The sequence below is a fragment of the Myxocyprinus asiaticus genome, chromosome 6 (assembly GCF_019703515.2).
Source record: "Myxocyprinus asiaticus isolate MX2 ecotype Aquarium Trade chromosome 6, UBuf_Myxa_2, whole genome shotgun sequence".
NCBI lineage: Eukaryota > Metazoa > Chordata > Actinopteri > Cypriniformes > Catostomidae > Myxocyprinus > Myxocyprinus asiaticus.
Window position 1 is genome coordinate 1544435 of NC_059349.1, and position 13073 is coordinate 1557507.

General features: G+C 38.8%; 1 pseudogene; it reads right to left on the reverse strand.

Moving 5' to 3' along the window:
- Positions 1–1595: 1595 nt before the first annotated feature.
- LOC127442158 (zinc finger protein 830-like) overlaps positions 1596–13073 on the reverse strand; it is a 63083-nt pseudogene continuing 51605 nt past the window's right edge.

Genomic DNA, 13073 nt, shown 5'->3' on the forward strand with positions numbered 1-13073 from the left:
CTGATTGGGAGATATGATCCCTCAAAGTTCATTGTCTTGTCATAGTAGGAAACAATTGTTTTCATGGGCAAGAGCCTTGCCATAGTATGCTTATGGGGGCTTTTGGGCTGGTTTTAAGGCAGCATTTTACAGTTTTCGGATGCAGCCATATAGAAATGACGTGAGACAGAAAGGATAATGGATAAATAAACACATAATTCCAGACATAAGTAAACATATCCCTAAAACAATGTGACAGTTAATCATGTCTGTCAACTTGACAAATATGTTTTCAATATTTTTAGGATATGTAAAAATTAAGGTGATATTTGATTATCTATAATCATTTTGGAAATCACAGATTTATTTGCAAACTAATATTATAAAAGTCAGAAGACATTGTCAGTATTCCACGTTTCTTCAAATAAATTTATATGTATTCATATACTCATTAAAGCCTTAGACTTATTAGAATTTAGTATGATTCCACAGAATGTCCTGTTTTCCATATTTACTCAGTTTTGTGAAGTTTGGCATTTGTGCACACAAGATACAGGAATATTAGTCATAATGGCCCACACTAGTCAAATATATCGGATTGTATCTTCTAGACGATTTAATGGATCAAAATTATTTTGATAACTTTTTGCCTGCATGGTCTAGCGCTGACCTGGGCCAAGTTTGGTGAAGATCTGATTAATGCCATAGGAAGAGTTCGAAAAAGTAGGGTTTTCAGTAAATTAGAATGGCAGAAACATTTTATAAAATGAAATAAATCTGAGATATACATTTTGTAGGACTTGATGCTAGGATTTAGAGGTAAAAAGCATTTTGATTTTAATGTGCTCAGATGCAAAGTAATTAGCAAAAACGTAAATGTTTTTGTTATAGCACCACCTTATGGCCGTTTCTCACAAAACTTGGTACATAGCCTCATTTTGACACTGTGTATGAACATCTCAAGTTTTGTAATGGCCGGCTATTCAGATTTGATGTTATTAGCTGCTGAAATTTGATTGGCTGCTGGCAGCCATGTTTTTAAAGATATGCAACTGTGCTCATAGACCTTGATAGCACCTTGGACAAAGACAGTGCATGCAAAATTTCAAGTCGATCGGACCAACGGTTCCATAGTTAGAGCCATTTTTTCATTATTATAGCGCCACCAAGAGGCAAAGGTGTGCAATATTTTGTGTGTGACCTCAGCATGAGCCCATACATAAGTTTACCAAATTTGGTGATAATACCTCAGTCTGTTCAAAAGTTATAACCGTTTTAGCAAAATGGACACACCCACTACGAACATTTTGGCAAACCGTTTGATGATAAATCAGAATTTCAAAACTCCTTTGATAACTTTTCATACTGGGACTCTGCTGAATCATTCTGCACTGGTTTGGTTCCGATCGGGCAAACGCCTAGGACGAGTTCGTTTTGAATTTTTTTCAAACAATCCAAAATAGCAGGAAAACGAAGGGGCAGAGCAAAATTCTGTCCTTCGGCATGACGCAAGGAATCAGAGGAAAAAATAATTTTGTTTCTAGCCCTCACGGTTCAAGATTTATAGCGCCACCTAGTCTCTGAAGGGGGGGGGGGGGGGGTATTTGGAACCATCCTGCCAAGTTTAGAATCTCTACGATTTACGGTCTCTGACGGCCAGTCACTTTTAGGGCAGAAAAAAAATAAGACAAAGAAAAATAAGAAAATCAGAACAAATACAATAGGGTTCCTGCACCTTCGGTGCTTGGACCCCTAATAATAAGAAGAAGAAGAAGAAAATCGGAACAAATACAATAGGGTTCCTGCTCCTTCGGTGCTTGGACCCCTAATAAGAAAAATAAGAAAATCGGAAGAAATACAATAGGGTTCCTGCACCTTCGGTGCTTGGACCCCAAAATATATATAATTTTCGGTGCATCCCTAATGGTTACTGTAGTAAAACCATGGTTACTTTCGTAAGGGACGGATAGCGCTATTGCAAGTGAACCCAAAATAATTGAAATGGGAAACTATTGAGATGGAAAGTAAAACTATTTCATAAAATAAATTATTGTTCTGTCCTGTAAGGGGCTCCATACAAAACATAAATTACAAATTTGGAACAAAAGTATTTTTACAGTTTACTTGCAAATATATTTATTTTAATGTTTATAATTTCATTTGTTCATTTTTGATCCGGTCCACCTTAGAAACATTGTCTTTTTTCGCATACAGATGGTACTGTCATTAATGAGAGATGCTCTTACACTTTAAACCTGTATTTTCAACTAACTGAGTTTTACTGTAAATTAATTTGTTTCATAAATTTTTCTGAACTCATTTCAAATATAGACTATTCAAAATCAGCTTGAAATATTGTGTTTAAATTAGTTCTAAGGTAGATCAGTTGTATCATGTCTAGAGTCTACTATAGAATTATTATAGACAACAGCTTTGATTATTGAAGAAAACAACACCACCAGAGAAATCTTTGAGTGAGAAAAGTCCTGAAACTCAAACAATCAACAGAAGAATTGTGCTGAGAATAATGAAACTTTCTGCAATAAAATAAGTCCACATTTCTTATTTCCAAAAGTCTTTGTAGATGGATGAAATACAACAATACTTGGAAATAAACAATATTTAATATGTAATAAACAGTATTTTGAGGAAAAATTGTTAGGGGTCAAAACTGGTGGTAGTACACAAAGCCAAAGTGACTAACATGAAAATCCCAGCAACACCTCATGTATGCCTATGTCTCTTTAATGAATGCTAAGCGAGAGCCCCTTTAGCCCTCCAGTCCTGCGTCAACACATGCATCAGTTCTTCCTCGTCCTCCTCATCACTGCCATATTGCTGCATCTCATCTCTCTGTTGTTTCTCTTTTGCTATCATACTCTTCACAATCTCTTGTTTAGCTCGTAACACCTCCACTCGCCCGTAATACTCGATCTGCTCGTCGATTTCTTCAATCTGTTGCTCCAAACGACCTTCCTTATCATCTTCGGCAACTATGGCATCAGACGCGGTGTTCACCAGCCGCATCTTCTTCTGAAACTCCTCCCACTCTTTATCCAGCTGACCTTTTGGCATGTCTGAGTTACGGACTTTGGCATCTCGTATGGGATTGTCGAAGAAGCCCTTAGGTAAAATTTGGTTGTGTTGTCCTTCTCTGCCACAATCTCTTCATTATCGCCAGCTTTGGACACTGAACCCGAGTGAGACACAGCTGCAACACTGTTGTTGATGAAGTCTGCGGAAAGAACGGCAGCAGCAGGGACAGTGTCTTTAGCTGGAGTTTTACTGCTAGTGTCCATGTCTGTGTCCTCTTCATCATCATCATCATCATTGTTCTGTCCAGCCAAAAGCCCCAGACCTGCAGAGCGATGTGAAGATGCAGCTTTGACCTCCCGGAGTTTGACTGCAACACCTTCACAGTCAACACATGTCAAGCAGTGACAGTTGCCTATGATGTGCTATTACCTAAAACTACTTTAGAAAAGGATTTTCTAATTCTTGTATAATAAGTCATTATTATTATTTTAATAACCTCATATTAGTTACCATACTATGGCTACATGTAATATTTAGATTTTTAAATTAGGCTACATTGATATAGAAATGGCCAAAACCAGAAGGGTACCAGAAGCTGTTTGCTAACTGTTTTTCATGTTCCACAAAAATATACACTTTAAACTAAGTGAAATTACATACTTCAGTGAAATCACATTCCAGTCAAATCAGGCATCAACACAATATAATATACAGTTGGAAAAATGAATAACTGATTAGCAATTTTGAAACCTAACACAGAAAAAAATATACAGTACTGTGTAAAGGGTTAATCCAATTTAAATGGTCCAACATAGGTTGTCTGATTTTTAATTTTCCCAATGTTTTTTTTTTTTTTTTTGGAGTGATTATGTATTGGTATTGCAAAACCACCCGTTTATTTTAATTTTACTTGGTTTAATCATCTTTGTGTCATGGCGCATGACTAATTTTAGTTATACAGATGTTTACAGAAACCTCAGTATCTCAGCTTAGGATGGTCCTAGCTCCTTGGAACAAAAACTGATCTCTAGAACACATTACAAGGTACTTGTACATATATAAACATTTTGCACATTCTTGTTCCTTAGACTAAGAAATTAAGTCCTAATGTAATGATCAAGATCGCTGAAAGTTCCACTTTTAGGGTCAATTTATAATGGTTAGGGTTTGAGTATCAGTCCTAATTTTTTTAGGGGGTACCTAGGTAAGTGTAGTGTGCATGCAGAACTTTTCATGTTTGAGACTTCTTTTTTTTATGAGGGCGAGAAATAAATATAAAATCATTTCTGCAGAGCTACACGCCCACTAGAAGCCTGCGGTTGGCTAAGGAACGTCGCCTTGTTGTACCAACACAAAGAGGCACCAAAACATTTTCCCAGACCTTCGGCTTCATCATACCACATTGGTGGAATGACCTTCCCAACTCCTTCCGTGAAGCTGACTCACTTTCTGTCTTCAAAAAATGGCTAAAAACACATCTTTTCCATGAGCACTTAACCAGTCACTAAAAATAATAAATAAATAAATGAAAATTTCTTGTTGCACTTTAATCTGTTTTGAGTGCTACTATTCTGATATCTGCTAAGCCTGTAGTAAAGACTGTAAAGAAATGGACCAATGAAGCAGTGCTGGAACTACAAGCCTGCTTTGATTGCACTGAGTGGAATGTTTTTGAGGTTGCAGACACCAATCTGGACACGCTCACAGATACTGTTACATCATATATCAGTTTCTGAGAGGATATATGCATTCATTCATTCAACTCAGGCAGCTTTGTCATGCCAAAGAGGATGCTTACAGAGGTGGAGATAAAGTCTTGTACAATCAGGCCAGGAACACACTGAATAAGGAAATCAGAGTGGCTAAAAGAAGAATACTCTGAGAAGCTGAAAAATAAGTTTTCACTACCTCCCCTGGAATCACAAGTTCGAATCCAGGGCATGATGAGTGACTCCAGCCAGGTCTCCTAAGCAACCAAATTGTCCCGGTTGCTAGGGAGGGTAGAGTCACATGGGGTAACCTCCTCGTGGTCACTATAATGTGGTTCTCGCTCTCAACGGGGCATGTGGTGAGTTGTGCGTGGATGCCACGGAGAATAGCGTGAAGCCTCCACACGCGCTATGTCTCCGCGGTAACGCGCTCAACAAGCAATGTGATAAGATGCAGGATTGACGGTTTCAGACGTGGAGGCAACTGAGATTCCTCCTCCGCCACCTGGATTGAGGTGAGTCACTACGCCACCACGAGGACTTAGAGCGCATTGGGAAGTGGGCATTCCAAATTGGGGAGAAAAGGGGAGAAAAAAAAGTAATTGAGTCTGTCCTCTGCACTTCAGTAACTGTCTGGTTTGGTTCAGCTACAAAATCGGATATCAGAAGACAACAAAGGACAGTTCGGACTACTGAGAGGATTATTGGTTGCCCCCCTGATCTCCCTTCAAGAACTGTACACTTCCAGAGTGAGGAAAAATCACTCTGGACCCAACTCACAATGCCCACTACCTTTTTGAACTGTTGCCTTCTGGCCGACACTTCAGAGCTCTGAGCACCAGAACCATCAGGTACAGGAGCGTTTTTTTCCCTCAGGCTATCCATCTCATGAACAGTTAAAACTGCCCCATTGAGCAGTAATTATGTGCAATTCACAGTTTAGTCTTTTTATATTTATCCAACACATCCAACCTCTTCTGCCATTACATTCCCTTGCACTGTATATAACAGATTTGTATTTAAATTTGCACTACGTATGTGTGTGTGTGTGTGTGTGTGTGTGTGTGTATATATATATATATATATATATATGTCTTTTTGTGTATTCTATATATACTTTATTTTCTATTCAATGTTTATTTTATTCTATTTTTTATTATCTCTGTCTTGTTGCTGTATTGTATTGTTGTGCACTGGAAGCTCCTGTCACCAAGACAAATTACATGTATGTGTAAGCATACCTGGCAATAAAGCTGATTCTGATTCTGATCATTCCGGTCCCCCCCCCCAAAAAATAAATAAATAAATATATATATATATCACAGGACTTAATGGCTATAAACCTGTCACTCTCATGTCTGTGGTCATGAAGTCATTTGAGAGACTGGTTTTGGCCTACCCCTGCTGGACCCCCTTCAGTTTGCTTACCAAGCAAACAGGTGTGGATGATGCTGTCAGTATGGGACTGCAAGGATCCTATTTGTGGACTTCAGTTCAGCCTTCAATACCATCATGCCTGATCTTCCCTCAACCAAACTGACCCAGCTCTCTGTGCCCACCCCAATCTGTCGGTGGATCACCAGCTTTCTGACAGATAGGCAGCAGCTAGTGAGACTGGGGAAACTCACATCCAGGACCCTCAGGGATGTGTTTTCTCTCCACTGCTCTTCTCCCTGTACATGAATGACTGCACTGCAAAGGACCCCACTGTCAAGCTCCTGAAGTTTGAACGTGGTGTCATCTGCATTGGCCTCATCCCTGACAGTGAGGAGTCTGCATACAGACGGGAGGTTGAACAGCTAGCTGTATGGTGTGGTCACAGTAACATTGAGCTGAACATGCTCAAAACAGTGGAGATGATAGTGGACTTCAGGACCCCCCCCCCAATCCTGAACAGCACTGTGGCAGCAGCGGAGTCATTCCTGGGCTCTACCATCTCTCAGGACCTGAAGTGGGACACCCACATTGACTCTTGTGAAGAAGGTTCAGCAGAGGTTGTACTACTTTCGCCATCTGAGGAAGTTCAACCTGCCACAGGAGCTGCTGACACAGTTCTACTTGGCCTTCATTGTGTCTGTCCTGTGTACATCTATAACTGTCTGGTTTGGTTCAGCCACCAAATCAGACAGAAGGAAACTACAACAGACAGTCAGGACTGCTGAGAGGATCATTGGTGCCCCCCTACCCACCCTCTAAGACCTGTACGTTTCCAGAGAGAGGAAATGTACAGGTAGAATCACTCTGGACCCCACACATCCTGCCCACTCCCTCTTTGAACTGTTGCCCTCTGGCCAGCGCTACAGAGCACTGACTGCCAGGACATCCAAGCACAAGAACAGTTTTTACCCTCAGGCCCTTTACCACATGAACAATTAAACTGTCTCAGGACTCCCCCATAGTGCAATAATGTAAATAAATATCTCATGTACATATGTAACTTCACATATTTAATTCAATAACTGTACATACCCCTACCTTGCACATACATTACCACTTGCACATGTACATATGCCATTCTGATATATGTCCTATTATTTGTATGTCTGTTTATACTCTTACCTTGTTTTATATTCTGTGTCTCACTGTAATGTTCTGTGTGCACTTATTTCTCCTATCACCAAAAAAAGTCCTTGTGTACGTGAAAACACTTGGCAATAAAGCTCATTCTGATTATGATTCTGACATGTCCGATGAGCAATGAAACAACAATGGCCAATAAGAGATTAGACCTCCTTCCTATCAGTAATGACAACTGATCACAAGTTATAAACAGTCTGATGCCCTGATGCTTGCTTTATGCTTCACATCTGTTTGCGGTGGCACACGAAAATGAATACTGAAGAAACATCACATGCCACTCGACAAGAAGCAATAGAACAAAAGCAAAAACACTTTAGAATTATTTTGGATTCATTGCATGTTGCACCACTCGCTTGCAATACAGGTGGTAAATACACTGCAGATGGTAAGTACACTGCAGTAAATAACTGAGTTATGCTGATTAGCAGGCATGGCTGGTCTATATGGGCAGGTAGTGCAGAGCCCCACCTAAATATTCATCCTCTTGAAAACATAGATTCATACTATAAACTGCCAGTAATGTAATTTGTTTGCCGTTTTTATCCTATTTTTAAGTCGAAATGTTGCTGAAAGCTCCGTTACACAGTTTTTGATATAGATTTTCAAGCGTGTATGGCAGAGGGTCTGCTGCCCTCCCGAACTCCACAGCGCCCCTCAGTTTTTCTAATGGAAATCTGTGGTCAAATATGGTACTGCAATGAGCTCTCATTGAGACCCATTGGGGCAGAAATAAATCTGCTCATAGACGTTCTGCCAAACCAGAGGTAACATTAGTATTAGTGCAGGCCAGCAGTGTGACAGATCGCAAACATGCCGAGCACAGTCGATGAACGTATGTAACAGTGTGTTGTTTCTACTGCAAATTCAACCAAAAAAAAAAAAAAAAAATGGAGAGGGGGTATTAACATTTAGTGGTATGGCATCTTACATTTTGGAACCACTGGCACATGCCATTCGAAGTTGTGGCACATCCAGTGGCATATCCAGTTTTTAGTGGCATGTGCCACTGACATTTGTGGCACATGCCGCTGGATTTCGTGGCATATGCGATTGCGAGTGGTGCGTGCCAGTGATTTTGTGGCACTGACACATGCCGTTGCATTTTGATGCCGCGTTCGGCTAGGAATTGGCAGCACTACAGTAGACTATACTGTGTAAATCTCCTGACGGTTTTTAGGCGTAAAAATAAGGTAAGTGGCTTGTTTGAAGTTGCTACTGTCGGTGTTGTGTAAACTAATCGAGTTAGTTATTAGCTAACTCGCTAAATCTAGCCAAATCTATCTTGTTTGAAAGTGTATTGCTACACATTTCATTGGAAATTAGTTACTTTTATTGAACTCTTTCTTGGTAATACTAGACATCATCTTTACTTGGTGATACCTAATGTATTCTTTATTCTTTAAATGGCCTTAAATGCGAAATCACTATATCAGCATGAAAGCCCTGAGCTGCTGGAGACCACTTCATATTGTGGTAAGTGTAAACTATGGAGGTATTGCAATTGGGTTTAAAATGTATGCTGTATAGAGCTATATATAGCTTCATATAGCTATAGTTCAGTCAAATATTGCAATTTGCACATTCTATTGCATGTTAATGTAAAAGTAGGTAAATGTTAATTAACTTTCAATATCAATTCTAGGTAGCGGTTTTCCTTTTCAGATAAACAATTATGTTGTCTGTCATGCATTTAGTCATGTTTAGAGTCAAAGTGGCTGATCTCTTATCAGAAGGAAGCCAAAAACAACTGTGGAGTATTTGTGTGCACTGTGAGAAATTAAGAAAGTTACAATAAACACAGTTATTTACTGTTTGTAGTTAGATATGTTGCTTAGCATCAGATATTATTTTTTACTTAAGATCAACAGATGTAGTAACACAGCTGAAAGGCTGCAAGTTGGCCACAGGTATTATCAAATATTATCAAACAATACCACGCAACAAAATATGATTAAAGGTACTATAAATGTCGGTTATCAAATAGATTGCATTTCATTGATCTGAAATGAAACTGCTATTTGTAACAGTATCTGGAAGTTCATTAACTTTTAACATTTTACCTCACAGAACTTCATGAATAAACAGTAAAAGTAATTGGAGTGCATCACTGGTGACTTGCATGCTGTTTCTAAAAAGTGGGCCAAGGGCAGGACTTCACTTTTAAATAATTCACATTTAACTCTGTGTGTAACATCTCACATAAATGGGTCATTGTATCCAAGTGTTGCAAAGCAGTGGGTACTGTGTGATCCATGTTCGGGTTGGCTGCACAGTTATTCTGCTGGAGTTGCAGAGAGTAAGACCAAGCCTACACTTCTGATAGGTGGGTTTAATTGAATATTCAGGTTAAAAACAAGTGACAGCATTTTTGACATAATGTTGATTACCACAAAGTATTTGGACTCATCTCTCCTTTTCTTTAGACAAAAGCAAAAATCAAGGTTACAATAAAAGTGAGGGTGGCCAATTTTTGGAGGGTGTAAAGGCAGAAAATAAAAGCTTATAATTTAATAAAAGCACTTACATTATTTTTTCCCCTCAAACTTTTGTATTATTTGAGCTGTAAACTTTAAATCATAAAACCATAAAAAAATATATTTTATTTCCTTAACTCAAAAACATTAATTTAAATGGACCACAGTCAGGGCATGTGTGTGCGCTAGCGCTCTCTCTCCCAGTCTCTAGCGTGGTTCCTCCTTATATCGCTCTCCCCATTGCTCACTGCAATCAGAAACAGGTGTTAGACATATTGTGCTCAGGTGTGTGCACCCTTACCGCTTCTCTCTCTCCGGACAAACGCTCCACCACGCCCCCCTTCTCCACAGCCACAAATGCTGTTTATTGAGCTTTACTTGTATTAAACCTGGAATATTTTTTAACTGCAAAGCATGGGTTTAGGTCATGGTCTAGAACAGAAACCTTGACATCTGCCACTATCCAGCCAAAGTTCTATTGGATTATGATTGATTTAAATCGGACAAAACACAAACGCACACAGAGAAGGTAGTATTGGCCATAATTTAATTACTATAAACTCTCTTGTCTTGCCACTAGTCAAGCTTTAAAGAAGGATTAATTAAACTTTCACACTGTAAAGCTCTAACAGCTAACAACCGGACATGACGTGCCACTGAAATTAGTGTCATGTCTGGTTGTTAATGGAGCAAGGCTGCCTGTTCTTTTAGTTCATGGAGCCAGCCAAGCAGACATGCCACTAAATTGAGTGGCATGTGTCACTGAAAATTGTGGCACATGCCACTAAATTTAATGGTGTGTCCATTATTAATTTATTCTTTTTGTTTCTGGATCCTTACAGTTTGAAAGTTTTATTAGTCCTTCTTTAAAGCTCAACTAGTGACTAGTTGAGAGAGTTTATAGTTAAGAGATCCTGGTCAGTGCAGCATTCTTTGCATGCATTTGTGTTTCAATTGTGTTTAAAAAAGTACATATGCCAATTTTCAGTAGCTTGTGCAAATGGCAGCAGAGTGAAAGATGCTATGCCACTAAATGCTGCAGTGGTTATAACATTAAACTGTATGGCATCTTGTGGCTCATCCAGTGGCATTTCAGGTCACTAGTGGCATCTGTCACTGTAAGTGCCACTGTAAATGCCACTAAAATTTGTGGCATGTCTGGTAGCAACTGACACATCGTACTGTATTTTGAGGTACTTGGGTGACATTTGAAGTTGACAGCTTAGACAGGCTGTTTCGTGATGTCACTGGGTGTTAGGTTTAGGTGTTATAAGTGAGCTGTGTGTGTTTTTGTGTATGATGCTCCTAGAGGTTAATTTAAATGGTTTATGAAATTAATTATCATCAGTTGAATCTTGTGTTGTATGTACAGTATTTTAATAAGTTGAGCCATTTCTAATTAATATGTTTTCTAGGGTACCACGGTGATACCTCTGCTAGCATGGACAATATGGGATGTTTTTGTCCCCTTGTAGAGAACACAGAATTTAAAACTGAGTTCTTGGATGTTCACAAGTAAACTTTGTATGTATGTGCACTGCATGTTTTTGCAACATTATGCATAAAACTTTGTAATTAAGCACTTTTTCTCTCTAAAGCCTTTGACAAAGGCATACATATAACAACTCCGTGTGTGTGATCAGATGAAGGCACAGATAACCTCTCTGTGTGAGAAGACACATAATCTCTCTTTGTGTTATCTAATGAAGATAATTAAAAGCATGTGTATCCCAAACTTCGTCTCCTACTTTCTCTCTTCTCCTTGACCTCAACCTCGAGTATGAGAAAAAATGGTACTCTATTCTTATTGATAAACTATTAGCACACCATAGCACCCAAATCCCTTTTACCAGTAAAGTATTTTGCATATACAGAGTTAAGTCTATTTACTTTCATGCCTGCTGGAGAGGTTTACAGTGTATAGCAATTGAAGTGCTATTGGCTAAATGGGTAAGATTCTTAATGCAGGAATGTCTACAAGTTCATTATAAATACAGATAAATCAAAGATAATTAATATGTAGGAAAAAATTCACATTGGTGGCTTTGATATATTTGAGTTATGTATGAGATATAACTATTTCTGTGTTGCATAAGTGCATTGATTTAAATAACTTTAGTAGACATGTGTTAATGAATGAATATTAATGTTTTTTTGCATCCCACTGTACAGTACATTCATATAATAATGGGAAAACTTTTGGTTTTAGATGGCATCTCTAGACCTATATTTACACTGAATTGTGAGGTACCAGTTCATAGATGCACAGGACACTTGCAATTTCTAATGTACAGTAGGGTCATTCCAGACAAAGGATGATAGGTGTCAATGTATAATCATGCATGACATTCCCACATTGCTAGATGTTTATAATGGTCTAAGCCAGTCCTGATTGTAAATTCTTGGTGGCACATTACCTTTTTTACTCTTAAATTGTACACCTGTAGTCACCATTCCACATGGACTCTGAAAAATAAATTTGAGTATTGGTGATCACAATTAAATATTAACCATACAAATATGAGGCATAAGGTTGTTAAAATATAAAGTGGCAATGGCAATACTGTAGGTGTGTTAAACTTTTCAAAATAAAACAAAATATTTTTTTAAGCAAAGTATTAAAAGACCAACATGTTGATGACAGAATGGCTTTATTAAAAGAAAATAAATACATTTTGTGCATACGCGTATTACAGCGGGTCACTAGACACCTAAGCTACAGCGTAAAACAGTCCTTGTATATGTTCAATACAATTTAAGTACGGTTAGCATGATAAAAGCTAATGACTGGAAATTACCGTGCTTAATATGTCTGCATGCCATCACTACCGTTAAGTAAAGCGCTGCGTGTCGCTGACAGCATCTACAATATGCCTCAAATTACAGTGGCATGTATCAGCCGACCAGACATGCCACAAATGTCAGTGGCACATGCCACCTACAACCGGATATGCCACTGGATGTGGCACAACTAATGGTACATGCCATTCCAGATGGCACTGATGAGAAGGATATTTCCTAAGAGTATGCTGTAACAGATGTTCGTATTTGGATCAAAAGGAGGATGTGGGACACAGCGATTCCAACACAGGAATGTCTTTAATTCAACTCAAATACTTGTTCTCTTTACAGTGCAACGGTACAGCTTCAGACGCACACAAAGTGCTTCAATAAAAGAACAGCAACAGCTGCCAACACACATATAGCTTCTCAGCTGGACTCTCTCTATCTTTCTGTGGACTGGGCCGTCTTTTATCTCCCTTGACTCTCACTGTGAACATGGAAACGGTAATTA